Source organism: Gasterosteus aculeatus, chromosome 13, assembly GCF_964276395.1.
Source record: "Gasterosteus aculeatus chromosome 13, fGasAcu3.hap1.1, whole genome shotgun sequence".
Taxonomy (NCBI): Eukaryota; Metazoa; Chordata; class Actinopteri; order Perciformes; family Gasterosteidae; genus Gasterosteus; species Gasterosteus aculeatus.
Window position 1 is genome coordinate 2,954,758 of NC_135701.1, and position 24,948 is coordinate 2,979,705.

At 41.4% G+C, this 24,948-nt stretch overlaps 27 non-coding genes across 27 annotated transcripts; all 27 read left to right on the forward strand.

The window, feature by feature from the left end:
* The first annotated feature begins 220 nt into the window (after window positions 1-220).
* trnal-cag (transfer RNA leucine (anticodon CAG)) lies at window positions 221-303 on the forward strand. The gene has a single exon. It is a non-coding gene; the product is annotated as a tRNA-Leu (tRNA).
* Window positions 304-997: 694 nt separating this feature from the next.
* On the forward strand, window positions 998-1,080 carry trnal-cag (transfer RNA leucine (anticodon CAG)). The gene has a single exon. It is a non-coding gene; the product is annotated as a tRNA-Leu (tRNA).
* A 1,108-nt stretch (window positions 1,081-2,188) lies between these two features.
* On the forward strand, window positions 2,189-2,271 carry trnal-cag (transfer RNA leucine (anticodon CAG)). The gene has a single exon. It is a non-coding gene; the product is annotated as a tRNA-Leu (tRNA).
* A 1,510-nt stretch (window positions 2,272-3,781) lies between these two features.
* Window positions 3,782-3,864, forward strand: trnal-cag (transfer RNA leucine (anticodon CAG)). The gene has a single exon. It is a non-coding gene; the product is annotated as a tRNA-Leu (tRNA).
* A 704-nt stretch (window positions 3,865-4,568) lies between these two features.
* Window positions 4,569-4,651, forward strand: trnal-cag (transfer RNA leucine (anticodon CAG)). The gene has a single exon. It is a non-coding gene; the product is annotated as a tRNA-Leu (tRNA).
* A 769-nt stretch (window positions 4,652-5,420) lies between these two features.
* trnal-cag (transfer RNA leucine (anticodon CAG)) lies at window positions 5,421-5,503 on the forward strand. The gene has a single exon. It is a non-coding gene; the product is annotated as a tRNA-Leu (tRNA).
* A 769-nt stretch (window positions 5,504-6,272) lies between these two features.
* trnal-cag (transfer RNA leucine (anticodon CAG)) lies at window positions 6,273-6,355 on the forward strand. The gene has a single exon. It is a non-coding gene; the product is annotated as a tRNA-Leu (tRNA).
* Window positions 6,356-7,059: 704 nt separating this feature from the next.
* On the forward strand, window positions 7,060-7,142 carry trnal-cag (transfer RNA leucine (anticodon CAG)). The gene has a single exon. It is a non-coding gene; the product is annotated as a tRNA-Leu (tRNA).
* Window positions 7,143-7,911: 769 nt separating this feature from the next.
* trnal-cag (transfer RNA leucine (anticodon CAG)) lies at window positions 7,912-7,994 on the forward strand. The gene has a single exon. It is a non-coding gene; the product is annotated as a tRNA-Leu (tRNA).
* A 769-nt stretch (window positions 7,995-8,763) lies between these two features.
* trnal-cag (transfer RNA leucine (anticodon CAG)) lies at window positions 8,764-8,846 on the forward strand. Its single transcript has one exon. It is a non-coding gene; the product is annotated as a tRNA-Leu (tRNA).
* Window positions 8,847-9,550: 704 nt separating this feature from the next.
* On the forward strand, window positions 9,551-9,633 carry trnal-cag (transfer RNA leucine (anticodon CAG)). Its single transcript has one exon. It is a non-coding gene; the product is annotated as a tRNA-Leu (tRNA).
* A 704-nt stretch (window positions 9,634-10,337) lies between these two features.
* On the forward strand, window positions 10,338-10,420 carry trnal-cag (transfer RNA leucine (anticodon CAG)). Its single transcript has one exon. It is a non-coding gene; the product is annotated as a tRNA-Leu (tRNA).
* A 704-nt stretch (window positions 10,421-11,124) lies between these two features.
* On the forward strand, window positions 11,125-11,207 carry trnal-cag (transfer RNA leucine (anticodon CAG)). The gene has a single exon. It is a non-coding gene; the product is annotated as a tRNA-Leu (tRNA).
* A 299-nt stretch (window positions 11,208-11,506) lies between these two features.
* trnal-cag (transfer RNA leucine (anticodon CAG)) lies at window positions 11,507-11,589 on the forward strand. The gene has a single exon. It is a non-coding gene; the product is annotated as a tRNA-Leu (tRNA).
* A 694-nt stretch (window positions 11,590-12,283) lies between these two features.
* trnal-cag (transfer RNA leucine (anticodon CAG)) lies at window positions 12,284-12,366 on the forward strand. Its single transcript has one exon. It is a non-coding gene; the product is annotated as a tRNA-Leu (tRNA).
* Window positions 12,367-13,474: 1,108 nt separating this feature from the next.
* On the forward strand, window positions 13,475-13,557 carry trnal-cag (transfer RNA leucine (anticodon CAG)). Its single transcript has one exon. It is a non-coding gene; the product is annotated as a tRNA-Leu (tRNA).
* Window positions 13,558-15,067: 1,510 nt separating this feature from the next.
* On the forward strand, window positions 15,068-15,150 carry trnal-cag (transfer RNA leucine (anticodon CAG)). The gene has a single exon. It is a non-coding gene; the product is annotated as a tRNA-Leu (tRNA).
* Window positions 15,151-15,854: 704 nt separating this feature from the next.
* On the forward strand, window positions 15,855-15,937 carry trnal-cag (transfer RNA leucine (anticodon CAG)). The gene has a single exon. It is a non-coding gene; the product is annotated as a tRNA-Leu (tRNA).
* Window positions 15,938-16,236: 299 nt separating this feature from the next.
* On the forward strand, window positions 16,237-16,319 carry trnal-cag (transfer RNA leucine (anticodon CAG)). Its single transcript has one exon. It is a non-coding gene; the product is annotated as a tRNA-Leu (tRNA).
* A 769-nt stretch (window positions 16,320-17,088) lies between these two features.
* Window positions 17,089-17,171, forward strand: trnal-cag (transfer RNA leucine (anticodon CAG)). Its single transcript has one exon. It is a non-coding gene; the product is annotated as a tRNA-Leu (tRNA).
* Window positions 17,172-17,875: 704 nt separating this feature from the next.
* On the forward strand, window positions 17,876-17,958 carry trnal-cag (transfer RNA leucine (anticodon CAG)). Its single transcript has one exon. It is a non-coding gene; the product is annotated as a tRNA-Leu (tRNA).
* A 704-nt stretch (window positions 17,959-18,662) lies between these two features.
* On the forward strand, window positions 18,663-18,745 carry trnal-cag (transfer RNA leucine (anticodon CAG)). Its single transcript has one exon. It is a non-coding gene; the product is annotated as a tRNA-Leu (tRNA).
* A 299-nt stretch (window positions 18,746-19,044) lies between these two features.
* Window positions 19,045-19,127, forward strand: trnal-cag (transfer RNA leucine (anticodon CAG)). The gene has a single exon. It is a non-coding gene; the product is annotated as a tRNA-Leu (tRNA).
* A 694-nt stretch (window positions 19,128-19,821) lies between these two features.
* trnal-cag (transfer RNA leucine (anticodon CAG)) lies at window positions 19,822-19,904 on the forward strand. Its single transcript has one exon. It is a non-coding gene; the product is annotated as a tRNA-Leu (tRNA).
* Window positions 19,905-21,012: 1,108 nt separating this feature from the next.
* Window positions 21,013-21,095, forward strand: trnal-cag (transfer RNA leucine (anticodon CAG)). The gene has a single exon. It is a non-coding gene; the product is annotated as a tRNA-Leu (tRNA).
* Window positions 21,096-23,009: 1,914 nt separating this feature from the next.
* Window positions 23,010-23,092, forward strand: trnal-cag (transfer RNA leucine (anticodon CAG)). Its single transcript has one exon. It is a non-coding gene; the product is annotated as a tRNA-Leu (tRNA).
* A 1,510-nt stretch (window positions 23,093-24,602) lies between these two features.
* trnal-cag (transfer RNA leucine (anticodon CAG)) lies at window positions 24,603-24,685 on the forward strand. The gene has a single exon. It is a non-coding gene; the product is annotated as a tRNA-Leu (tRNA).
* Window positions 24,686-24,948: the final 263 nt, after the last annotated feature.

Sequence of the window (24,948 nt, forward strand, 5' to 3'; positions counted from 1 at the left end):
GTCCTAATAGTCCCGTCGCTAGAGTATAGATATAAAGCTGGCATTAATGTTACAAATTAAATGAATGGTAGCTGCACTGCTTTAAGGTAAGATGCTCCAATGCGGCGTCTAGACACAATATTCTATGTAAGCATGTAATAACAAAGGGTAAAGCAATGACATATGCAGTGTACGAAATCCAGATACTTTTTGTAATTTTCACTACTTACAGAATTTTCAAGTCAGGATGGCCGAGCGGTCTAAGGCGCTGCGTTCAGGTCGCAGTCTCCATTGGAGGCGTGGGTTCGAATCCAACTTCTGACAGGATAGATTTGGTTCGGTTGCCTGTATTGAGATTAGGTAAAGGCAACAATGCTGTGCTGTGATTTTGTAAAGTATCAATAGTCCCGTCGCTAGAGTATAGGTATAAAGATGGCATTATTGTTACCAATTAAATGAATGGTAGCTGCACTGCTTTAAGGTAAGATGCTGCAATGCGGCGTCTAGACACAATATTCTATGTAAGCATATAATAACAAAGGGTAAAGCAATGACATATGCAGTGTACGAAATCAAGATACTTTTATAATTTTCACTACTTACAGAGGTTTCCAGTCAGGAAGGCCAAGCAGTCTAAGGCGCTGCGTTCAGGTTGCAGTCTCCAATGGACGTGTGCGTTGGAATCCAACTTCTAACACGGATTGATGTGGTTTACTTGCTCGCTAGCCTGTAAAGTGATTAGGTAAAGGCCACAATACTTTGCTGTGATTTTCTAAAGTCCTAATAGTCCCATCGCTAGAGTATTGGTATAAAGATGGCATTAATGTTACAAAGTAACATGCTAGAGGCTTTCACTTACATGAATGCTAGCTGCACTGCTTCAAGGTAAGATGCTGCAATGCGGCGTCTAGACACAATATTCTATGTAAGCATATAATAACAAAGGGTAAAGCAATGACATATGCAGTGTACGAAATCAAGATACTTTTATAATTTTTAATACTTACAGCATTTTCAAGTCAGGATGGCCGAGCGGTCTAAGGCGCTGCGTTCAGGTCGCAGTCTCCATTGGAGGCGTGGGTTCGAATCCCACTTCTGACAGGATAGATTTGGTTCACTTGCTCGGTTGCCTGTATTGAGATTAGGTAAAGGCAACAATGCTGTGCTGTGATTTTGTAAAGTCCTAATAGTCCCGTCGCTAGAGTATAGATATAAAGCTGGCACTAATGTTACAAATTAAATGAATGGTAGCTGCACTGCTTTAAGGTAAGATGCTCCAATGTGGCGTCTAGACACAATATTCTATGTAAGCATATAATAACAAAGGGTAAAGCAATGACATATGCAGTGTACGAAATTAAGATACTTTTTGTAATTTTCACTACTTACAGAGGTTTCCAGTCAGGAAGGCCAAGCAGTCTAAGGCGCTGCGTTCAGGTCGCAGTCTCCAATGGACGTGTGCGTTGGAATCCAACTTCTAACACGGATTGATGTGGTTCACTTGCTCGCTAGCCTGTAAAGTGATTAGGTAAAGGCCACAATACTTTGCTGTGATTTTCTAAAGTCCTAATAGTCCCATCGCTAGAGTATTGGTATAAAGATGGCATTAATGTTACAAAGTAACATGCTAGAGGCTTTCACTTACATGAATGCTAGCTGCACTGCTTCAAGGTAAGATGCTACAATGCGGCGTCTAGACACAATATTCTATGTAAGCATATAATAACAAAGGGTAAAGCAATGACATATGCAGTGTACGAAATCAAGATACTTTTATAATTTTCACTACTTACGGCATTTTCCAGGCAGGAAGGCCAAGCAGTCTAAGGCGCTGCGTTTAGGTCGCAGTCTCCAATGGACGTGTGCGTTGGAATCCAACTTCTAACACGGATTGATGTGGTTCACTTGCTCGCTAGCCTGTAAAGTGATGAGGTAAAGGCCACAATACTTTGCTGTGATTTTCTAAAGTCCTAATAGTCCCATCGCTAGAGTATTGGTATAAAGATGGCATTAAAGTTACAAAGTAACATGCTAGAGGCTTTCACTTGCATGAATGCTAGCTGCACTGCTTCAAGGTAAGATGCTGCAATGCGGCGTCTAGACACAATATTCTATGTAAGAATATACTAACAAAGGGTAAAGCAATGACATATGCAGTGTACGAAATCCAGATACTTTTTGTATTTTTCACTACTTACGATATTTTCAAGTCAGGATGGCCGAGCGGTCTAAGGCGCTGCGTTCAGGTCGCAGTCTCCATTGGAGGCGTGGTTTCGAATCCCACTTTTGACAGGATAGATTTGGTTCACTTGCTCGGCTGCCTGTATTGAGATTAGGTAAAGGCAACAATGCTGTGCTGTGATTTTGTAAAGTATCAATAGTCCCGTCGCTAGAGTATAGGTATAAAGATGGCATTAATGTTACCAATTAAATGAATGGTAGCTGCACTGCTTTAAGGTAAGATGCTGCAATGCGGCGTCTAGACACAATATTCTATGTAAGCATATAATAACAAAGGGTAAAGCAATGACATATGCAGTGTACGAAATCAAGATACTTTTATAATTTTCACTACTTACAGAGGTTTCCAGTCAGGAAGGCCAAGCAGTCTAAGGCGCTGCGTTCAGGTCGCAGTCTCCAATGGACGTGTGCGTTGGAATCCAACTTCTAACACGGATTGATGTGGTTCACTTGCTCGCTAGCCTGTAAAGTGATTAGGTAAAGGCCACAATACTTTGCTGTGATCTTCTAAAGTCCTAATAGTCCCATCGCTAGAGTATTGGTCTAAAGATGGCATTAATGTTACAAAGTAACATGTTAGAGGCGTGCACTTGCATGAATGGTAGCTGCACTGCTTCAAGGTAAGATGCTGCAATGCGGCGTCTAGACAATATTCTATGTAAGAATATACTAACAAAGGGTAAAGCAATGACATATGCAGTGTACGAAATCCAGATACTTTTTGTAATTTTCACTACTTACAGAGGTTTCCAGTCAGGAAGGCCAAGCAGTCTAAGGCGCTGCGTTCAGGTCGCAGTCTCCAATGGACGTGTGCGTTGGAATCCAACTTCTAACACAGATTGATGTGGTTCACTTGCTCGCTAGCCTTTAAAGTGATTAGGTAAAGGCCACAATACTTTGCTGTGATCTTCTAAAGTCCTAATAGTCCCATCGCTAGAGTATTGGTATAAAGATGGCTTTAAAGTTACAAAGTAACATGCTAGAGGCTTTCACTTACATGAATGCTAGCTGCACTGCTTCAAGGTAAGATGCTGCAATGCGGCGTCTAGACACAATATTCTATGTAAGCATATAATAACAAAGGGTAAAGCAATGACATATGCAGTGTACGAAATCAAGATACTTTTATAATTTTCACTACTTACGGCATTTTCCAGTGAGGAAGGCCAAGCAGTCTAAGGCGCTGCGTTTAGGTCGCAGTCTCCAATGGACGTGTGCGTTGGAATCCAACTTCTAACACGGATTGATGTGGTTCACTTGCTCGCTAGCCTGTAAAGTGATTAGGTAAAGGCCACAATACTTTGCTGTGATTTTCTAAAGTCCTAATAGTCCCATCGCTAGAGTATTGGTATAAAGATGGCATTAATGTTACAAAGTAACATGCTAGAGGCTTTAACTTACATGAATGGTAGCTGCACTGCTTCAAGGTAAGATGCTGCAATGCGGCGTCTAGACACAATATTCTATGTAAGAATATACTAACAAAGGGTAAAGCAATGACATATGCAGTGTACGAAATCCAGATACTTTCTGTAATTTTCACTACTTACAGCATTTTCAAGTCAGGATGGCCGAGCGGTCTAAGGCGCTGCGTTCAGGTCGCAGTCTCCATTGGAGGCGTGGGTTCGAATCCCACTTCTGACAGGATAGATTTGGTTGACTTTCTCGGGTGCCTGTATTGAGATTAGGTAAAGGCAACAATGCTGTGCTGTGATTTTGTAAAGTCCTAATAGTCCCGTCGCTAGAGTATAGATATAAAGCTGGCATTAATGTTACAAATTAAATGAATGGTAGCTGCACTGCTTTAAGGTAAGATGCTCCAATGCGGCGTCTAGACACAATATTCTATGTAAGCATATAATAACAAAGGGTAAAGCAATGACATATGCAGTGTACGAAATTAAGATACTTTTTGTAATTTTCACTACTTACAGAGGTTTCCAGTCAGGAAGGCCAAGCAGTCTAAGGCGCTGCGTTCAGGTCGCAGTCTCCAATGGACGTGTGCGTTGGAATCCAACTTCTAACACGGATTGATGTGGTTCACTTGCTCGCTAGCCTGTAAAGTGATTAGGTAAAGGCCACAATACTTTGCTGTGATCTTCTAAAGTCCTAATAGTCCCATCGCTAGAGTATTGGTATAAAGATGGCATTAATGTTACAAAGTAACATGCTAGAGGCTTTAACTTACATGAATGGTAGCTGCACTGCTTCAAGGTAAGATGCTGCAATGCGGCGTCTAGACACAATATTCTATGTAAGAATATACTAACAAAGGGTAAAGCAATGACATATGCAGTGTACGAAATCCAGATACTTTCTGTAATTTTCACTACTTACAGCATTTTCAAGTCAGGATGGCCGAGCGGTCTAAGGCGCTGCGTTCAGGTCGCAGTCTCCATTGGAGGCGTGGGTTCGAATCCCACTTCTGACAGGATAGATTTGGTTCACTTTCTCGGTTGCCTGTATTGAGATTAGGTAAAGGCAACAATGCTGTGCTGTGATTTTGTAAAGTCCTAATAGTCCCGTCGCTAGAGTATAGATATAAAGCTGGCATTAATGTTACAAATTAAATGAATGGTAGCTGCACTGCTTTAAGGTAAGATGCTCCAATGCGGCGTCTAGACACAATATTCTATGTAAGCATATAATAACAAAGGGTAAAGCAATGACATATGCAGTGTACGAAATTAAGATACTTTTTGTAATTTTCACTACTTACAGAGGTTTCCAGTCAGGAAGGCCAAGCAGTCTAAGGCGCTGCGTTCAGGTCGCAGTCTCCAATGGACGTGTGCGTTGGAATCCAACTTCTAACACGGATTGATGTGGTTCACTTGCTCGCTAGCCTGTAAAGTGATTAGGTAAAGGCCACAATACTTTGCTGTGATCTTCTAAAGTCCTAATAGTCCCATCGCTAGAGTATTGGTATAAAGATGGCATTAATGTTACAAAGTAACATGCTAGAGGCTTTAACTTACATGAATGGTAGCTGCACTGCTTCAAGGTAAGATGCTGCAATGCACTGCTTCAAGGATTTGCGATTCTGGGCTATACAAAATAAAATGACTTGACTTGACTTGCAATGCGGCGTCTAGACACAATATTCTATGTAAGAATATACTAACAAAGGGTAAAGCAATGACATATGCAGTGTACGAAATCCAGATACTTTCTGTAATTTTCACTACTTACAGCATTTTCAAGTCAGGATGGCCGAGCGGTCTAAGGCGCTGCGTTCAGGTCGCAGTCTCCATTGGAGGCGTGGGTTCGAATCCCACTTCTGACAGGATAGATTTGGTTCACTTTCTCGGTTGCCTGTATTGAGATTAGGTAAAGGCAACAATGCTGTGCTGTGATTTTGTAAAGTCCTAATAGTCCCGTCGCTAGAGTATAGATATAAAGCTGGCATTAATGTTACAAATTAAATGAATGGTAGCTGCACTGCTTTAAGGTAAGATGCTCCAATGCGGCGTCTAGACACAATATTCTATGTAAGCATATAATAACAAAGGGTAAAGCAATGACATATGCAGTGTACGAAATTAAGATACTTTTTGTAATTTTCACTACTTACAGAGGTTTCCAGTCAGGAAGGCCAAGCAGTCTAAGGCGCTGCGTTCAGGTCGCAGTCTCCAATGGACGTGTGCGTTGGAATCCAACTTCTAACACGGATTGATGTGGTTCACTTGCTCGCTAGCCTGTAAAGTGATTAGGTAAAGGCCACAATACTTTGGTGTGATCTTCTAAAGTCCTAATAGTCCCATCGCTAGAGTATTGGTATAAAGATGGCATTAATGTTACAAAGTAACATGCTAGAGGCTTTAACTTACATGAATGGTAGCTGCACTGCTTCAAGGTAAGATGCTGCAATGCACTGCTTCAAGGATTTGCGATTCTGGGCTATACAAAATAAAATGACTTGACTTGACTTGCAATGCGGCGTCTAGACACAATATTCTATGTAAGAATATACTAACAAAGGGTAAAGCAATGACATATGCAGTGTACGAAATCCAGATACTTTCTGTAATTTTCACTACTTACAGCATTTTCAAGTCAGGATGGCCGAGCGGTCTAAGGCGCTGCGTTCAGGTCGCAGTCTCCATTGGAGGCGTGGGTTCGAATCCCACTTCTGACAGGATAGATTTGGTTCACTTTCTCGGTTGCCTGTATTGAGATTAGGTAAAGGCAACAATGCTGTGCTGTGATTTTGTAAAGTCCTAATAGTCCCGTCGCTAGAGTATAGATATAAAGCTGGCATTAATGTTACAAATTAAATGAATGGTAGCTGCACTGCTTTAAGGTAAGATGCTCCAATGCGGCGTCTAGACACAATATTCTATGTAAGCATATAATAACAAAGGGTAAAGCAATGACATATGCAGTGTACGAAATTAAGATACTTTTTGTAATTTTCACTACTTACAGAGGTTTCCAGTCAGGAAGGCCAAGCAGTCTAAGGCGCTGCGTTTAGGTCGCAGTCTCCAATGGACGTGTGCGTTGGAATCCAACTTCTAACACGGATTGATGTGGTTCACTTGCTCGCTAGCCTGTAAAGTGATTAGGTAAAGGCCACAATACTTTGCTGTGATTTTCTAAAGTCCTAATAGTCCCATCGCTAGAGTATTGGTATAAAGATGGCATTAATGTTACAAAGTAACATGCTAGAGGCTTTAACTTACATGAATGGTAGCTGCACTGCTTCAAGGTAAGATGCTGCAATGCGGCGTCTAGACACAATATTCTATGTAAGAATATACTAACAAAGGGTAAAGCAATGACACATGCAGTGTACGAAATCCAGATACTTTCTGTAATTTTCACTACTTACAGCATTTTCAAGTCAGGATGGCCGAGCGGTCTAAGGCGCTGCGTTCAGGTCGCAGTCTCCATTGGAGGCGTGGGTTCGAATCCCACTTCTGACAGGATAGATTTGGTTCACTTTCTCGGTTGCCTGTATTGAGATTAGGTAAAGGCAACAATGCTGTGCTGTGATTTTGTAAAGTCCTAATAGTCCCGTCGCTAGAGTATAGATATAAAGCTGGCATTAATGTTACAAATTAAATGAATGGTAGCTGCACTGCTTTAAGGTAAGATGCTCCAATGCGGCGTCTAGACACAATATTCTATGTAAGCATATAATAACAAAGGGTAAAGCAATGACATATGCAGTGTACGAAATTAAGATACTTTTTGTAATTTTCACTACTTACAGAGGTTTCCAGTCAGGAAGGCCAAGCAGTCTAAGGCGCTGCGTTCAGGTCGCAGTCTCCAATGGACGTGTGCGTTGGAATCCAACTTCTAACACGGATTGATGTGGTTCACTTGCTCGCTAGCCTGTAAAGTGATTAGGTAAAGGCCACAATACTTTGCTGTGATCTTCTAAAGTCCTAATAGTCCCATCGCTAGAGTATTGGTATAAAGATGGCATTAATGTTACAAAGTAACATGCTAGAGGCTTTAACTTACATGAATGGTAGCTGCACTGCTTCAAGGTAAGATGCTGCAATGCACTGCTTCAAGGATTTGCGATTCTGGGCTATACAAAATAAAATGACTTGACTTGACTTGCAATGCGGCGTCTAGACACAATATTCTATGTAAGAATATACTAACAAAGGGTAAAGCAATGACATATGCAGTGTACGAAATCCAGATACTTTCTGTAATTTTCACTACTTACAGCATTTTCAAGTCAGGATGGCCGAGCGGTCTAAGGCGCTGCGTTCAGGTCGCAGTCTCCATTGGAGGCGTGGGTTCGAATCCCACTTCTGACAGGATAGATTTGGTTCACTTTCTCGGTTGCCTGTATTGAGATTAGGTAAAGGCAACAATGCTGTGCTGTGATTTTGTAAAGTCCTAATAGTCCCGTCGCTAGAGTATAGATATAAAGCTGGCATTAATGTTACAAATTAAATGAATGGTAGCTGCACTGCTTTAAGGTAAGATGCTCCAATGCGGCGTCTAGACACAATATTCTATGTAAGCATATAATAACAAAGGGTAAAGCAATGACATATGCAGTGTACGAAATTAAGATACTTTTTGTAATTTTCACTACTTACAGAGGTTTCCAGTCAGGAAGGCCAAGCAGTCTAAGGCGCTGCGTTCAGGTCGCAGTCTCCAATGGACGTGTGCGTTGGAATCCAACTTCTAACACGGATTGATGTGGTTCACTTGCTCGCTAGCCTGTAAAGTGATTAGGTAAAGGCCACAATACTTTGGTGTGATCTTCTAAAGTCCTAATAGTCCCATCGCTAGAGTATTGGTATAAAGATGGCATTAATGTTACAAAGTAACATGCTAGAGGCTTTAACTTACATGAATGGTAGCTGCACTGCTTCAAGGTAAGATGCTGCAATGCACTGCTTCAAGGATTTGCGATTCTGGGCTATACAAAATAAAATGACTTGACTTGACTTGCAATGCGGCGTCTAGACACAATATTCTATGTAAGAATATACTAACAAAGGGTAAAGCAATGACATATGCAGTGTACGAAATCCAGATACTTTCTGTAATTTTCACTACTTACAGCATTTTCAAGTCAGGATGGCCGAGCGGTCTAAGGCGCTGCGTTCAGGTCGCAGTCTCCATTGGAGGCGTGGGTTCGAATCCCACTTCTGACAGGATAGATTTGGTTCACTTTCTCGGTTGCCTGTATTGAGATTAGGTAAAGGCAACAATGCTGTGCTGTGATTTTGTAAAGTCCTAATAGTCCCGTCGCTAGAGTATAGATATAAAGCTGGCATTAATGTTACAAATTAAATGAATGGTAGCTGCACTGCTTTAAGGTAAGATGCTCCAATGCGGCGTCTAGACACAATATTCTATGTAAGCATATAATAACAAAGGGTAAAGCAATGACATATGCAGTGTACGAAATTAAGATACTTTTTGTAATTTTCACTACTTACAGAGGTTTCCAGTCAGGAAGGCCAAGCAGTCTAAGGCGCTGCGTTTAGGTCGCAGTCTCCAATGGACGTGTGCGTTGGAATCCAACTTCTAACACGGATTGATGTGGTTCACTTGCTCGCTAGCCTGTAAAGTGATTAGGTAAAGGCCACAATACTTTGCTGTGATTTTCTAAAGTCCTAATAGTCCCATCGCTAGAGTATTGGTATAAAGATGGCATTAATGTTACAAAGTAACATGCTAGAGGCTTTAACTTACATGAATGGTAGCTGCACTGCTTCAAGGTAAGATGCTGCAATGCGGCGTCTAGACACAATATTCTATGTAAGAATATACTAACAAAGGGTAAAGCAATGACACATGCAGTGTACGAAATCCAGATACTTTCTGTAATTTTCACTACTTACAGCATTTTCAAGTCAGGATGGCCGAGCGGTCTAAGGCGCTGCGTTCAGGTCGCAGTCTCCATTGGAGGCGTGGGTTCGAATCCCACTTCTGACAGGATAGATTTGGTTCACTTTCTCGGGTGCCTGTATTGAGATTAGGTAAAGGCAACAATGCTGTGCTGTGATTTTGTAAAGTCCTAATAGTCCCGTCGCTAGAGTATAGATATAAAGCTGGCATTAATGTTACAAATTAAATGAATGGTAGCTGCACTGCTTTAAGGTAAGATGCTCCAATGCGGTGTCTAGACACAATATTCTATGTAAGCATATAATAACAAAGGGTAAAGCAATGACATATGCAGTGTACGAAATTAAGATACTTTTTGTAATTTTCACTACTTACAGAGGTTTCCAGTCAGGAAGGCCAAGCAGTCTAAGGCGCTGCGTTCAGGTCGCAGTCTCCAATGGACGTGTGCGTTGGAATCCAACTTCTAACACGGATTGATGTGGTTCACTTGCTCGCTAGCCTGTAAAGTGATTAGGTAAAGGCCACAATACTTTGCTGTAATCTTCTAAAGTCCTAATAGTCCCATCGCTAGAGTATTGGTATAAAGATGGCATTAATGTTACAAAGTAACATGCTAGAGGCTTTAACTTACATGAATGGTAGCTGCACTGCTTCAAGGTAAGATGCTGCAATGCGGCGTCTAGACACAATATTCTATGTAAGAATATACTAACAAAGGGTAAAGCAATGACATATGCAGTGTACGAAATCCAGATACTTTCTGTAATTTTCACTACTTACAGCATTTTCAAGTCAGGATGGCCGAGCGGTCTAAGGCGCTGCGTTCAGGTCGCAGTCTCCATTGGAGGCGTGGGTTCGAATCCCACTTCTGACAGGATAGATTTGGTTCACTTTCTCGGTTGCCTGTATTGAGATTAGGCAAAGGCAACAATGCTGTGCTGTGATTTTGTAAAGTCCTAATAGTCCCGTCGCTAGAGTATAGATATAAAGCTGGCATTAATGTTACAAATTAAATGAATGGTAGCTGCACTGCTTTAAGGTAAGATGCTCCGATGCGGCGTCTAGACACAATATTCTATGTAAGCATATAATAACAAAGGGTAAAGCAATGACATATGCACTGTACGAAATTAAGATACTTTTTGTAATTTTCACTACTTACAGAGGTTTCCAGTCAGGAAGGCCAAGCAGTCTAAGGCGCTGCGTTCAGGTCGCAGTCTCCAATGGACGTGTGCGTTGGAATCCAACTTCTAACACGGATTGATGTGGTTCACTTGCTCGCTAGCCTGTAAAGTGATTAGGTAAAGGCCACAATACTTTGCTGTGATTTTCTAAAGTCCTAATAGTCCCATCGCTAGAGTATTGGTATAAAGATGGCATTAATGTTACAAAGTAACATGCTAGAGGCTTTAACTTACATGAATGGTAGCTGCACTGCTTCAAGGTAAGATGCTGCAATGCGGCGTCTAGACACAATATTCTATGTAAGAATATACTAACAAAGGGTAAAGCAATGACATATGCAGTGTACGAAATCCAGATACTTTCTGTAATTTTCACTACTTACAGCATTTTCAAGTCAGGATGGCCGAGCGGTCTAAGGCGCTGCGTTCAGGTCGCAGTCTCCATTGGAGGCGTGGGTTCGAATCCCACTTCTGACAGGATAGATTTGGTTCACTTTCTCGGTTGCCTGTATTGAGATTAGGTAAAGGCAACAATGCTGTGCTGTGATTTTGTAAAGTCCTAATAGTCCCGTCGCTAGAGTATAGATATAAAGCTGGCATTAATGTTACAAATTAAATGAATGGTAGCTGCACTGCTTTAAGGTAAGATGCTCCAATGCGGCGTCTAGACACAATATTCTATGTAAGCATGTAATAACAAAGGGTAAAGCAATGACATATGCAGTGTACGAAATCCAGATACTTTTTGTAATTTTCACTACTTACAGAATTTTCAAGTCAGGATGGCCGAGCGGTCTAAGGCGCTGCGTTCAGGTCGCAGTCTCCATTGGAGGCGTGGGTTCGAATCCAACTTCTGACAGGATAGATTTGGTTCGGTTGCCTGTATTGAGATTAGGTAAAGGCAACAATGCTGTGCTGTGATTTTGTAAAGTATCAATAGTCCCGTCGCTAGAGTATAGGTATAAAGATGGCATTATTGTTACCAATTAAATGAATGGTAGCTGCACTGCTTTAAGGTAAGATGCTGCAATGCGGCGTCTAGACACAATATTCTATGTAAGCATATAATAACAAAGGGTAAAGCAATGACATATGCAGTGTACGAAATCAAGATACTTTTATAATTTTCACTACTTACAGAGGTTTCCAGTCAGGAAGGCCAAGCAGTCTAAGGCGCTGCGTTCAGGTTGCAGTCTCCAATGGACGTGTGCGTTGGAATCCAACTTCTAACACGGATTGATGTGGTTTACTTGCTCGCTAGCCTGTAAAGTGATTAGGTAAAGGCCACAATACTTTGCTGTGATTTTCTAAAGTCCTAATAGTCCCATCGCTAGAGTATTGGTATAAAGATGGCATTAATGTTACAAAGTAACATGCTAGAGGCTTTCACTTACATGAATGCTAGCTGCACTGCTTCAAGGTAAGATGCTGCAATGCGGCGTCTAGACACAATATTCTATGTAAGCATATAATAACAAAGGGTAAAGCAATGACATATGCAGTGTACGAAATCAAGATACTTTTATAATTTTTAATACTTACAGCATTTTCAAGTCAGGATGGCCGAGCGGTCTAAGGCGCTGCGTTCAGGTCGCAGTCTCCATTGGAGGCGTGGGTTCGAATCCCACTTCTGACAGGATAGATTTGGTTCACTTGCTCGGTTGCCTGTATTGAGATTAGGTAAAGGCAACAATGCTGTGCTGTGATTTTGTAAAGTCCTAATAGTCCCGTCGCTAGAGTATAGATATAAAGCTGGCACTAATGTTACAAATTAAATGAATGGTAGCTGCACTGCTTTAAGGTAAGATGCTCCAATGTGGCGTCTAGACACAATATTCTATGTAAGCATATAATAACAAAGGGTAAAGCAATGACATATGCAGTGTACGAAATTAAGATACTTTTTGTAATTTTCACTACTTACAGAGGTTTCCAGTCAGGAAGGCCAAGCAGTCTAAGGCGCTGCGTTCAGGTCGCAGTCTCCAATGGACGTGTGCGTTGGAATCCAACTTCTAACACGGATTGATGTGGTTCACTTGCTCGCTAGCCTGTAAAGTGATTAGGTAAAGGCCACAATACTTTGCTGTGATTTTCTAAAGTCCTAATAGTCCCATCGCTAGAGTATTGGTATAAAGATGGCATTAATGTTACAAAGTAACATGCTAGAGGCTTTCACTTACATGAATGCTAGCTGCACTGCTTCAAGGTAAGATGCTACAATGCGGCGTCTAGACACAATATTCTATGTAAGCATATAATAACAAAGGGTAAAGCAATGACATATGCAGTGTACGAAATCAAGATACTTTTATAATTTTCACTACTTACGGCATTTTCCAGGCAGGAAGGCCAAGCAGTCTAAGGCGCTGCGTTTAGGTCGCAGTCTCCAATGGACGTGTGCGTTGGAATCCAACTTCTAACACGGATTGATGTGGTTCACTTGCTCGCTAGCCTGTAAAGTGATGAGGTAAAGGCCACAATACTTTGCTGTGATTTTCTAAAGTCCTAATAGTCCCATCGCTAGAGTATTGGTATAAAGATGGCATTAAAGTTACAAAGTAACATGCTAGAGGCTTTCACTTGCATGAATGCTAGCTGCACTGCTTCAAGGTAAGATGCTGCAATGCGGCGTCTAGACACAATATTCTATGTAAGAATATACTAACAAAGGGTAAAGCAATGACATATGCAGTGTACGAAATCCAGATACTTTTTGTATTTTTCACTACTTACGATATTTTCAAGTCAGGATGGCCGAGCGGTCTAAGGCGCTGCGTTCAGGTCGCAGTCTCCATTGGAGGCGTGGTTTCGAATCCCACTTTTGACAGGATAGATTTGGTTCACTTGCTCGGCTGCCTGTATTGAGATTAGGTAAAGGCAACAATGCTGTGCTGTGATTTTGTAAAGTATCAATAGTCCCGTCGCTAGAGTATAGGTATAAAGATGGCATTAATGTTACCAATTAAATGAATGGTAGCTGCACTGCTTTAAGGTAAGATGCTGCAATGCGGCGTCTAGACACAATATTCTATGTAAGCATATAATAACAAAGGGTAAAGCAATGACATATGCAGTGTACGAAATCAAGATACTTTTATAATTTTCACTACTTACAGAGGTTTCCAGTCAGGAAGGCCAAGCAGTCTAAGGCGCTGCGTTCAGGTCGCAGTCTCCAATGGACGTGTGCGTTGGAATCCAACTTCTAACACGGATTGATGTGGTTCACTTGCTCGCTAGCCTGTAAAGTGATTAGGTAAAGGCCACAATACTTTGCTGTGATCTTCTAAAGTCCTAATAGTCCCATCGCTAGAGTATTGGTCTAAAGATGGCATTAATGTTACAAAGTAACATGCTAGAGGCGTGCACTTGCATGAATGGTAGCTGCACTGCTTCAAGGTAAGATGCTGCAATGCGGCGTCTAGACAATATTCTATGTAAGAATATACTAACAAAGGGTAAAGCAATGACATATGCAGTGTACGAAATCCAGATACTTTTTGTAATTTTCACTACTTACAGAGGTTTCCAGTCAGGAAGGCCAAGCAGTCTAAGGCGCTGCGTTCAGGTCGCAGTCTCCAATGGACGTGTGCGTTGGAATCCAACTTCTAACACAGATTGATGTGGTTCACTTGCTCGCTAGCCTTTAAAGTGATTAGGTAAAGGCCACAATACTTTGCTGTGATCTTCTAAAGTCCTAATAGTCCCATCGCTAGAGTATTGGTATAAAGATGGCATTAAAGTTACAAAGTAACATGCTAGAGGCTTTCACTTACATGAATGCTAGCTGCACTGCTTCAAGGTAAGATGCTGCAATGCGGCGTCTAGACACAATATTCTATGTAAGCATATAATAACAAAGGGTAAAGCAATGACATATGCAGTGTACGAAATCAAGATACTTTTATAATTTTCACTACTTACGGCATTTTCCAGTGAGGAAGGCCAAGCAGTCTAAGGCGCTGCGTTTAGGTCGCAGTCTCCAATGGACGTGTGCGTTGGAATCCAACTTCTAACACGGATTGATGTGGTTCACTTGCTCGCTAGCCTGTAAAGTGATTAGGTAAAGGCCACAATACTTTGCTGTGATTTTCTAAAGTCCTAATAGTCCCATCGCTAGAGTATTGGTATAAAGATGGCATTAATGTTACAAAGTAACATGCTAGAGGCTTTAACTTACATGAATGGTAGCTGCACTGCTTCAAGGTAAGATGCTGCAATGCGGCGTCTAGACACAATATTCTATGTAAGAATATACTAACAAAGGGTAAAGCAATGACATATGCAGTGTACGAAATCCAGATACTTTCTGTAATTTTCACTACTTACAGCATTTTCAAGTCAGGATGGCCGAGCGGTCTAAGGCGCTGCGTTCAGGTCGCAGTCTCCATTGGAGGCGTGGGTTCGAATCCCACTTCTGACAGGATAGATTTGGTTGACTTTCTCGGGTGCCTGTATTGAGATTAGGTAAAGGCAACAATGCTGTGCTGTGATTTTGTAAAGTCCTAATAGTCCCGTCGCTAGAGTATAGATATAAAGCTGGCATTAATGTTACAAATTAAATGAATGGTAGCTGCACTGCTTTAAGGTAAGATGCTCCAATGCGGCGTCTAGACACAATATTCTATGTAAGCATATAATAACAAAGGGTAAAGCAATGACATATGCAGTGTACGAAATTAAGATACTTTTTGTAATTTTCACTACTTACAGAGGTTTCCAGTCAGGAAGGCCAAGCAGTCTAAGGCGCTGCGTTCAGGTCGCAGTCTCCAATGGACGTGTGCGTTGGAATCCAACTTCTAACACGGATTGATGTGGTTCACTTGCTCGCTAGCCTGTAAAGTGATTAGGTAAAGGCCACAATACTTTGCTGTGATCTTCTAAAGTCCTAATAGTCCCATCGCTAGAGTATTGGTATAAAGATGGCATTAATGTTACAAAGTAACATGCTAGAGGCTTTAACTTACATGAATGGTAGCTGCACTGCTTCAAGGTAAGATGCTGCAATGCGGCGTCTAGACACAATATTCTATGTAAGAATATACTAACAAAGGGTAAAGCAATGACATATGCAGTGTACGAAATCCAGATACTTTCTGTAATTTTCACTACTTACAGCATTTTCAAGTCAGGATGGCCGAGCGGTCTAAGGCGCTGCGTTCAGGTCGCAGTCTCCATTGGAGGCGTGGGTTCGAATCCCACTTCTGACAGGATAGATTTGGTTCACTTTCTCGGTTGCCTGTATTGAGATTAGGTAAAGGCAACAATGCTGTGCTGTGATTTTGTAAAGTCCTAATAGTCCCGTCGCTAGAGTATAGATATAAAGCTGGCATTAATGTTACAAATTAAATGAATGGTAGCTGCACTGCTTTAAGGTAAGATGCTCCAATGCGGCGTCTAGACACAATATTCTATGTAAGCATATAATAACAAAGGGTAAAGCAATGACATATGCAGTGTACGAAATCCAGATACTTTCTGTAATTTTCACTACTTACAGCATTTTCAAGTCAGGATGGCCGAGCGGTCTAAGGCGCTGCGTTCAGGTCGCAGTCTCCATTGGAGGCGTGGGTTCGAATCCCACTTCTGACAGGATAGATTTGGTTCACTCTCTCGGTTGCCTGTATTGAGATTAGGTAAAGGCAACAATGCTGTGCTGTGATTTTGTAAAGTCCTAATAGTCCCGTCGCTAGAGTATAGATATAAAGCTGGCATTAATGTTACAAATTAAATGAATGGTAGCTGCACTGCTTTAAGGTAAGATGCTCCAATGCGGCGTCTAGACACAATATTCTATGTAAGCATATAATAACAAAGGGTAAAGCAATGACATATGCAGTGTACGAAATTAAGATACTTTTTGTAATTTTCACTACTTACAGAGGTTTCCAGTCAGGAAGGCCAAGCAGTCTAAGGCGCTGCGTTCAGGTCGCAGTCTCCAATGGACGTGTGCGTTGGAATCCAACTTCTAACACGGATTGATGTGGTTCACTTGCTCGCTAGCCTGTAAAGTGATTAGGTAAAGGCCACAATACTTTGGTGTGATCTTCTAAAGTCCTAATAGTCCCATCGCTAGAGTATTGGTATAAAGATGGCATTAATGTTACAAAGTAACATGCTAGAGGCTTTAACTTACATGAATGGTAGCTGCACTGCTTCAAGGTAAGATGCTGCAATGCACTGCTTCAAGGATTTGCGATTCTGGGCTATACAAAATAAAATGACTTGACTTGACTTGCAATGCGGCGTCTAGACACAATATTCTATGTAAGAATATACTAACAAAGGGTAAAGCAATGACATATGCAGTGTACGAAATCCAGATACTTTCTGTAATTTTCACTACTTACAGCATTTTCAAGTCAGGATGGCCGAGCGGTCTAAGGCGCTGCGTTCAGGTCGCAGTCTCCATTGGAGGCGTGGGTTCGAATCCCACTTCTGACAGGATAGATTTGGTTCACTTTCTCGGTTGCCTGTATTGAGATTAGGTAAAGGCAACAATGCTGTGCTGTGATTTTGTAAAGTCCTAATAGTCCCGTCGCTAGAGTATAGATATAAAGCTGGCATTAATGTTACAAATTAAATGAATGGTAGCTGCACTGCTTTAAGGTAAGATGCTCCAATGCGGCGTCTAGACACAATATTCTATGTAAGCATATAATAACAAAGGGTAAAGCAATGACATATGCAGTGTACGAAATTAAGATACTTTTTGTAATTTTCACTACTTACAGAGGTTTCCAGTCAGGAAGGCCAAGCAGTCTAAGGCGCTGCGTTCAGGTCGCAGTCTCCAATGGACGTGTGCGTTGGAATCCAACTTCTAACACGGATTGATGTGGTTCACTTGCTCGCTAGCCTGTAAAGTGATTAGGTAAAGGCCACAATACTTTGCTGTGATTTTCTAAAGTCCTAATAGTCCCATCGCTAGAGTATTGGTATAAAGATGGCATTAATGTTACAAAGTAACATGCTAGAGGCTTTAACTTACATGAATGGTAGCTGCACTGCTTCAAGGTAAGATGCTGCAATGCGGCGTCTAGACACAATATTCTATGTAAGAATATACTAACAAAGGGTAAAGCAATGACATATGCAGTGTACGAAATCCAGATACTTTCTGTAATTTTCACTACTTACAGCATTTTCAAGTCAGGATGGCCGAGCGGTCTAAGGCGCTGCGTTCAGGTCGCAGTCTCCATTGGAGGCGTGGGTTCGAATCCCACTTCTGACAGGATAGATTTGGTTCACTTTCTCGGTTGCCTGTATTGAGATTAGGCAAAGGCAACAATGCTGTGCTGTGATTTTGTAAAGTCCTAATAGTCCCGTCGCTAGAGTATAGATATAAAGCTGGCATTAATGTTACAAATTAAATGAATGGTAGCTGCACTGCTTTAAGGTAAGATGCTCCAATGCGGCGTCTAGACACAATATTCTATGTAAGCATATAATAACAAAGGGTAAAGCAATGACATATGCAGTGTACGAAATTAAGATACTTTTTGTAATTTTCACTACTTACAGAGGTTTCCAGTCAGGAAGGCCAAGCAGTCTAAGGCGCTGCGTTCAGGTCGCAGTCTCCAATGGACGTGTGCGTTGGAATCCAACTTCTAACACGGATTGATGTGGTTCACTTGCTCGCTAGCCTGTAAAGTGATTAGGTAAAGGCCACAATACTTTGCTGTGATTTTCTAAAGTCCTAATAGTCCCATCGCTAGAGTATTGGTATAAAGATGGCATTAATGTTACAAAGTAACATGCTAGAGGCTTTAACTTACATGAATGGTAGCTGCACTGCTTCAAGGTAAGATGCTGCAATGCGGCGTCTAGACACAATATTCTATGTAAGAATATACTAACAAAGGGTAAAGCAATGACATATGCAGTGTACGAAATCCAGATACTTTCTGTAATTTTCACTACTTACAGCATTTTCAAGTCAGGATGGCCGAGCGGTCTAAGGCGCTGCGTTCAGGTCGCAGTCTCCATTGGAGGCGTGGGTTCGAATCCCACTTCTGACAGGATAGATTTGGTTCACTTTCTCGGTTGCCTGTATTGAGATTAGGTAAAGGCAACAATGCTGTGCTGTGATTTTGTAAAGTCCTAATAGTCCCGTCGCTAGAGTATAGATATAAAGCTGGCATTAATGTTACAAATTAAATGAATGGTAGCTGCACTGCTTTAAGGTAAGATGCTCCAATGCGGCGTCTAGACACAATATTCTATGTAAGCATGTAATAACAAAGGGTAAAGCAATGACATATGCAGTGTACGAAATCCAGATACTTTTTGTAATTTTCACTACTTACAGAATTTTCAAGTCAGGATGGCCGAGCGGTCTAAGGCGCTGCGTTCAGGTCGCAGTCTCCATTGGAGGCGTGGGTTCGAATCCAACTTCTGACAGGATAGATTTGGTTCGGTTGCCTGTATTGAGATTAGGTAAAGGCAACAATGCTGTGCTGTGATTTTGTAAAGTATCAATAGTCCCGTCGCTAGAGTATAGGTATAAAGATGGCATTATTGTTACCAATTAAATGAATGGTAGCTGCACTGCTTTAAGGTAAGATGCTGCAATGCGGCGTCTAGACACAATATTCTATGTAAGCATATAATAACAAAGGGTAAAGCAATGACATATGCAGTGTACGAAATCAAGATACTTTTATAATTTTCACTACTTACAGAGGTTTCCAGTCAGGAAGGCCAAGCAGTCTAAGGCGCTGCGTTCAGGTTGCAGTCTCCAATGGACGTGTGCGTTGGAATCCAACTTCTAACACGGATTGATGTGGTTTACTTGCTCGCTAGCCTGTAAAGTGATTAGGTAAAGGCCACAATACTTTGCTGTGATTTTCTAAAGTCCTAATAGTCCCATCGCTAGAGTATTGGTATAAAGATGGCATTAATGTTACAAAGTAACATGCTAGAGGCTTTCACTTACATGAATGCTAGCTGCACTGCTTCAAGGTAAGATGCTGCAATGCGGCGTCTAGACACAATATTCTATGTAAGCATATAATAACAAAGGGTAAAGCAATGACATATGCAGTGTACGAAATCAAGATACTTTTATAATTTTTAATACTTACAGCATTTTCAAGTCAGGATGGCCGAGCGGTCTAAGGCGCTGCGTTCAGGTCGCAGTCTCCATTGGAGGCGTGGGTTCGAATCCCACTTCTGACAGGATAGATTTGGTTCACTTGCTCGGTTGCCTGTATTGAGATTAGGTAAAGGCAACAATGCTGTGCTGTGATTTTGTAAAGTCCTAATAGTCCCGTCGCTAGAGTATAGATATAAAGCTGGCACTAATGTTACCAATTAAATGAATGGTAGCTGCACTGCTTTAAGGTAAGATGCTGCAATGCGGCGTCTAGACACAATATTCTATGTAAGCATATAATAACAAAGGGTAAAGCAATGACATATGCAGTGTACGAAATTAAGATACTTTTTGTAATTTTCACTACTTACAGAGGTTTCCAGTCAGGAAGGCCAAGCAGTCTAAGGCGCTGCGTTCAGGTCGCAGTCTCCAATGGACGTGTGCGTTGGAATCCAACTTCTAACACGGATTGATGTGGTTCACTTGCTCGCTAGCCTGTAAAGTGATTAGGTAAAGGCCACAATACTTTGCTGTGATTTTCTAAAGTCCTAATAGTCCCATCGCTAGAGTATTGGTATAAAGATGGCATTAATGTTACAAAGTAACATGCTAGAGGCTTTCACTTACATGAATGCTAGCTGCACTGCTTCAAGGTAAGATGCTACAATGCGGCGTCTAGACACAATATTCTATGTAAGCATATAATAACAAAGGGTAAAGCAATGACATATGCAGTGTACGAAATCAAGATACTTTTATAATTTTCACTACTTACGGCATTTTCCAGGCAGGAAGGCCAAGCAGTCTAAGGCGCTGCGTTTAGGTCGCAGTCTCCAATGGACGTGTGCGTTGGAATCCAACTTCTAACACGGATTGATGTGGTTCACTTGCTCGCTAGCCTGTAAAGTGATGAGGTAAAGGCCACAATACTTTGCTGTGATTTTCTAAAGTCCTAATAGTCCCATCGCTAGAGTATTGGTATAAAGATGGCATTAAAGTTACAAAGTAACATGCTAGAGGCTTTCACTTGCATGAATGCTAGCTGCACTGCTTCAAGGTAAGATGCTGCAATGCGGCGTCTAGACACAATATTCTATGTAAGAATATACTAACAAAGGGTAAAGCAATGACATATGCAGTGTACGAAATCCAGATACTTTTTGTATTTTTCACTACTTACGATATTTTCAAGTCAGGATGGCCGAGCGGTCTAAGGCGCTGCGTTCAGGTCGCAGTCTCCATTGGAGGCGTGGTTTCGAATCCCACTTTTGACAGGATAGATTTGGTTCACTTGCTCGGCTGCCTGTATTGAGATTAGGTAAAGGCAACAATGCTGTGCTGTGATTTTGTAAAGTATCAATAGTCCCGTCGCTAGAGTATAGGTATAAAGATGGCATTAATGTTACCAATTAAATGAATGGTAGCTGCACTGCTTTAAGGTAAGATGCTGCAATGCGGCGTCTAGACACAATATTCTATGTAAGCATATAATAACAAAGGGTAAAGCAATGACATATGCAGTGTACGAAATCAAGATACTTTTATAATTTTCACTACTTACAGAGGTTTCCAGTCAGGAAGGCCAAGCAGTCTAAGGCGCTGCGTTCAGGTCGCAGTCTCCAATGGACGTGTGCGTTGGAATCCAACTTCTAACACGGATTGATGTGGTTCACTTGCTCGCTAGCCTGTAAAGTGATTAGGTAAAGGCCACAATACTTTGCTGTGATCTTCTAAAGTCCTAATAGTCCCATCGCTAGAGTATTGGTCTAAAGATGGCATTAATGTTACAAAGTAACATGCTAGAGGCGTGCACTTGCATGAATGGTAGCTGCACTGCTTCAAGGTAAGATGCTGCAATGCGGCGTCTAGACAATATTCTATGTAAGAATATACTAACAAAGGGTAAAGCAATGACATATGCAGTGTACGAAATCCAGATACTTTTTGTAATTTTCACTACTTACAGAGGTTTCCAGTCAGGAAGGCCAAGCAGTCTAAGGCGCTGCGTTCAGGTCGCAGTCTCCAATGGACGTGTGCGTTGGAATCCAACTTCTAACACAGATTGATGTGGTTCACTTGCTCGCTAGCCTTTAAAGTGATTAGGTAAAGGCCACAATACTTTGCTGTGATCTTCTAAAGTCCTAATAGTCCCATCGCTAGAGTATTGGTATAAAGATGGCATTAAAGTTACAAAGTAACATGCTAGAGGCTTTCACTTACATGAATGCTAGCTGCACTGCTTCAAGGTAAGATGCTACAATGCGGCGTCTAGACACAATATTCTATGTAAGCATATAATAACAAAGGGTAAAGCAATGACATATGCAGTGTACGAAATCAAGATACTTTTATAATTTTCACTACTTACGGCATTTTCCAGGCAGGAAGGCCAAGCAGTCTAAGGCGCTGCGTTTAGGTCGCAGTCTCCAATGGACGTGTGCGTTGGAATCCAACTTCTAACACGGATTGATGTGGTTCACTTGCTCGCTAGCCTGTAAAGTGATGAGGTAAAGGCCACAATACTTTGCTGTGATTTTCTAAAGTCCTAATAGTCCCATCGCTAGAGTATTGGTATAAAGATGGCATTAAAGTTACAAAGTAACATGCTAGAGGCTTTCACTTGCATGAATGCTAGCTGCACTGCTTCAAGGTAAGATGCTGCAATGCGGCGTCTAGACACAATATTCTATGTAAGAATATACTAACAAAGGGTAAAGCAATGACATATGCAGTGTACGAAATCAAGATACTTTTATAATTTTCACTACTTACGGCATTTTCCAGGCAGGAAGGCCAAGCAGTCTAAGGCGCTGCGTTTAGGTCGCAGTCTCCAATGGACGTGTGCGTTGGAATCCAACTTCTAACACGGATTGATGTGGTTCACTTGCTCGCTAGCCTGTAAAGTGATGAGGTAAAGGCCACAATACTTTGCTGTGATTTTCTAAAGTCCTAATAGTCCCATCGCTAGAGTATTGGTATAAAGATGGCATTAAAGTTACAAAGTAACATGCTAGAGGCTTTCACTTGCATGAATGCTAGCTGCACTGCTTCAAGGTAAGATGCTGCAATGCGGCGTCTAGACACAATATTCTATGTAAGAATATACTAACAAAGGGTAAAGCAATGACATATGCAGTGTACGAAATCCAGATACTTTTTGTATTTTTCACTACTTACGATATTTTCAAGTCAGGATGGCCGAGCGGTCTAAGGCGCTGCGTTCAGGTCGCAGTCTCCATTGGAGGCGTGGTTTCGAATCCCACTTTTGACAGGATAGATTTGGTTCACTTGCTCGGCTGCCTGTATTGAGATTAGGTAAAGGCAACAATGCTGTGCTGTGATTTTGTAAAGTATCAATAGTCCCGTCGCTAGAGTATAGGTATAAAGATGGCATTAATGTTACCAATTAAATGAATGGTAGCTGCACTGCTTTAAGGTAAGATGCTGCAATGCGGCGTCTAGACACAATATTCTATGTAAGCATATAATAACAAAGGGTAAAGCAATGACATATGCAGTGTACGAAATCAAGATACTTTTATAATTTTCACTACTTACAGAGGTTTCCAGTCAGGAAGGCCAAGCAGTCTAAGGCGCTGCGTTCAGGTCGCAGTCTCCAATGGACGTGTGCGTTGGAATCCAACTTCTAACACGGATTGATGTGGTTCACTTGCTCGCTAGCCTGTAAAGTGATTAGGTAAAGGCCACAATACTTTGCTGTGATCTTCTAAAGTCCTAATAGTCCCATCGCTAGAGTATTGGTCTAAAGATGGCATTAATGTTACAAAGTAACATGCTAGAGGCGTGCACTTGCATGAATGGTAGCTGCACTGCTTCAAGGTAAGATGCTGCAATGCGGCGTCTAGACAATATTCTATGTAAGAATATACTAACAAAGGGTAAAGCAATGACATATGCAGTGTACGAAATCCAGATACTTTTTGTAATTTTCACTACTTACAGAGGTTTCCAGTCAGGAAGGCCAAGCAGTCTAAGGCGCTGCGTTCAGGTCGCAGTCTCCAATGGACGTGTGCGTTGGAATCCAACTTCTAACACAGATTGATGTGGTTCACTTGCTCGCTAGCCTTTAAAGTGATTAGGTAAAGGCCACAATACTTTGCTGTGATCTTCTAAAGTCCTAATAGTCCCATCGCTAGAGTATTGGTATAAAGATGGCATTAAAGTTACAAAGTAACATGCTAGAGGCTTTCACTTACATGAATGCTAGCTGCACTGCTTCAAGGTAAGATGCTACAATGCGGCGTCTAGACACAATATTCTATGTAAGCATATAATAACAAAGGGTAAAGCAATGACATATGCAGTGTACGAAATCAAGATACTTTTATAATTTTCACTACTTACGGCATTTTCCAGGCAGGAAGGCCAAGCAGTCTAAGGCGCTGCGTTTAGGTCGCAGTCTCCAATGGACGTGTGCGTTGGAATCCAACTTCTAACACGGATTGATGTGGTTCACTTGCTCGCTAGCCTGTAAAGTGATGAGGTAAAGGCCACAATACTTTGCTGTGATTTTCTAAAGTCCTAATAGTCCCATCGCTAGAGTATTGGTATAAAGATGGCATTAAAGTTACAAAGTAACATGCTAGAGGCTTTCACTTGCATGAATGCTAGCTGCACTGCTTCAAGGTAAGATGCTGCAATGCGGCGTCTAGACACAATATTCTATGTAAGAATATACTAACAAAGGGTAAAGCAATGACATATGCAGTGTACGAAATCCAGATACTTTTTGTATTTTTCACTACTTACGATATTTTCAAGTCAGGATGGCCGAGCGGTCTAAGGCGCTGCGTTCAGGTCGCAGTCTCCATTGGAGGCGTGGTTTCGAATCCCACTTTTGACAGGATAGATTTGGTTCACTTGCTCGGCTGCCTGTATTGAGATTAGGTAAAGGCAACAATGCTGTGCTGTGATTTTGTAAAGTATCAATAGTCCCGTCGCTAGAGTATAGGTATAAAGATGGCATTAATGTTACCAATTAAATGAATGGTAGCTGCACTGCTTTAAGGTAAGATGCTGCAATGCGGCGTCTAGACACAATATTCTATGTAAGCATATAATAACAAAGGGTAAAGCAATGACATATGCAGTGTACGAAATCAAGAT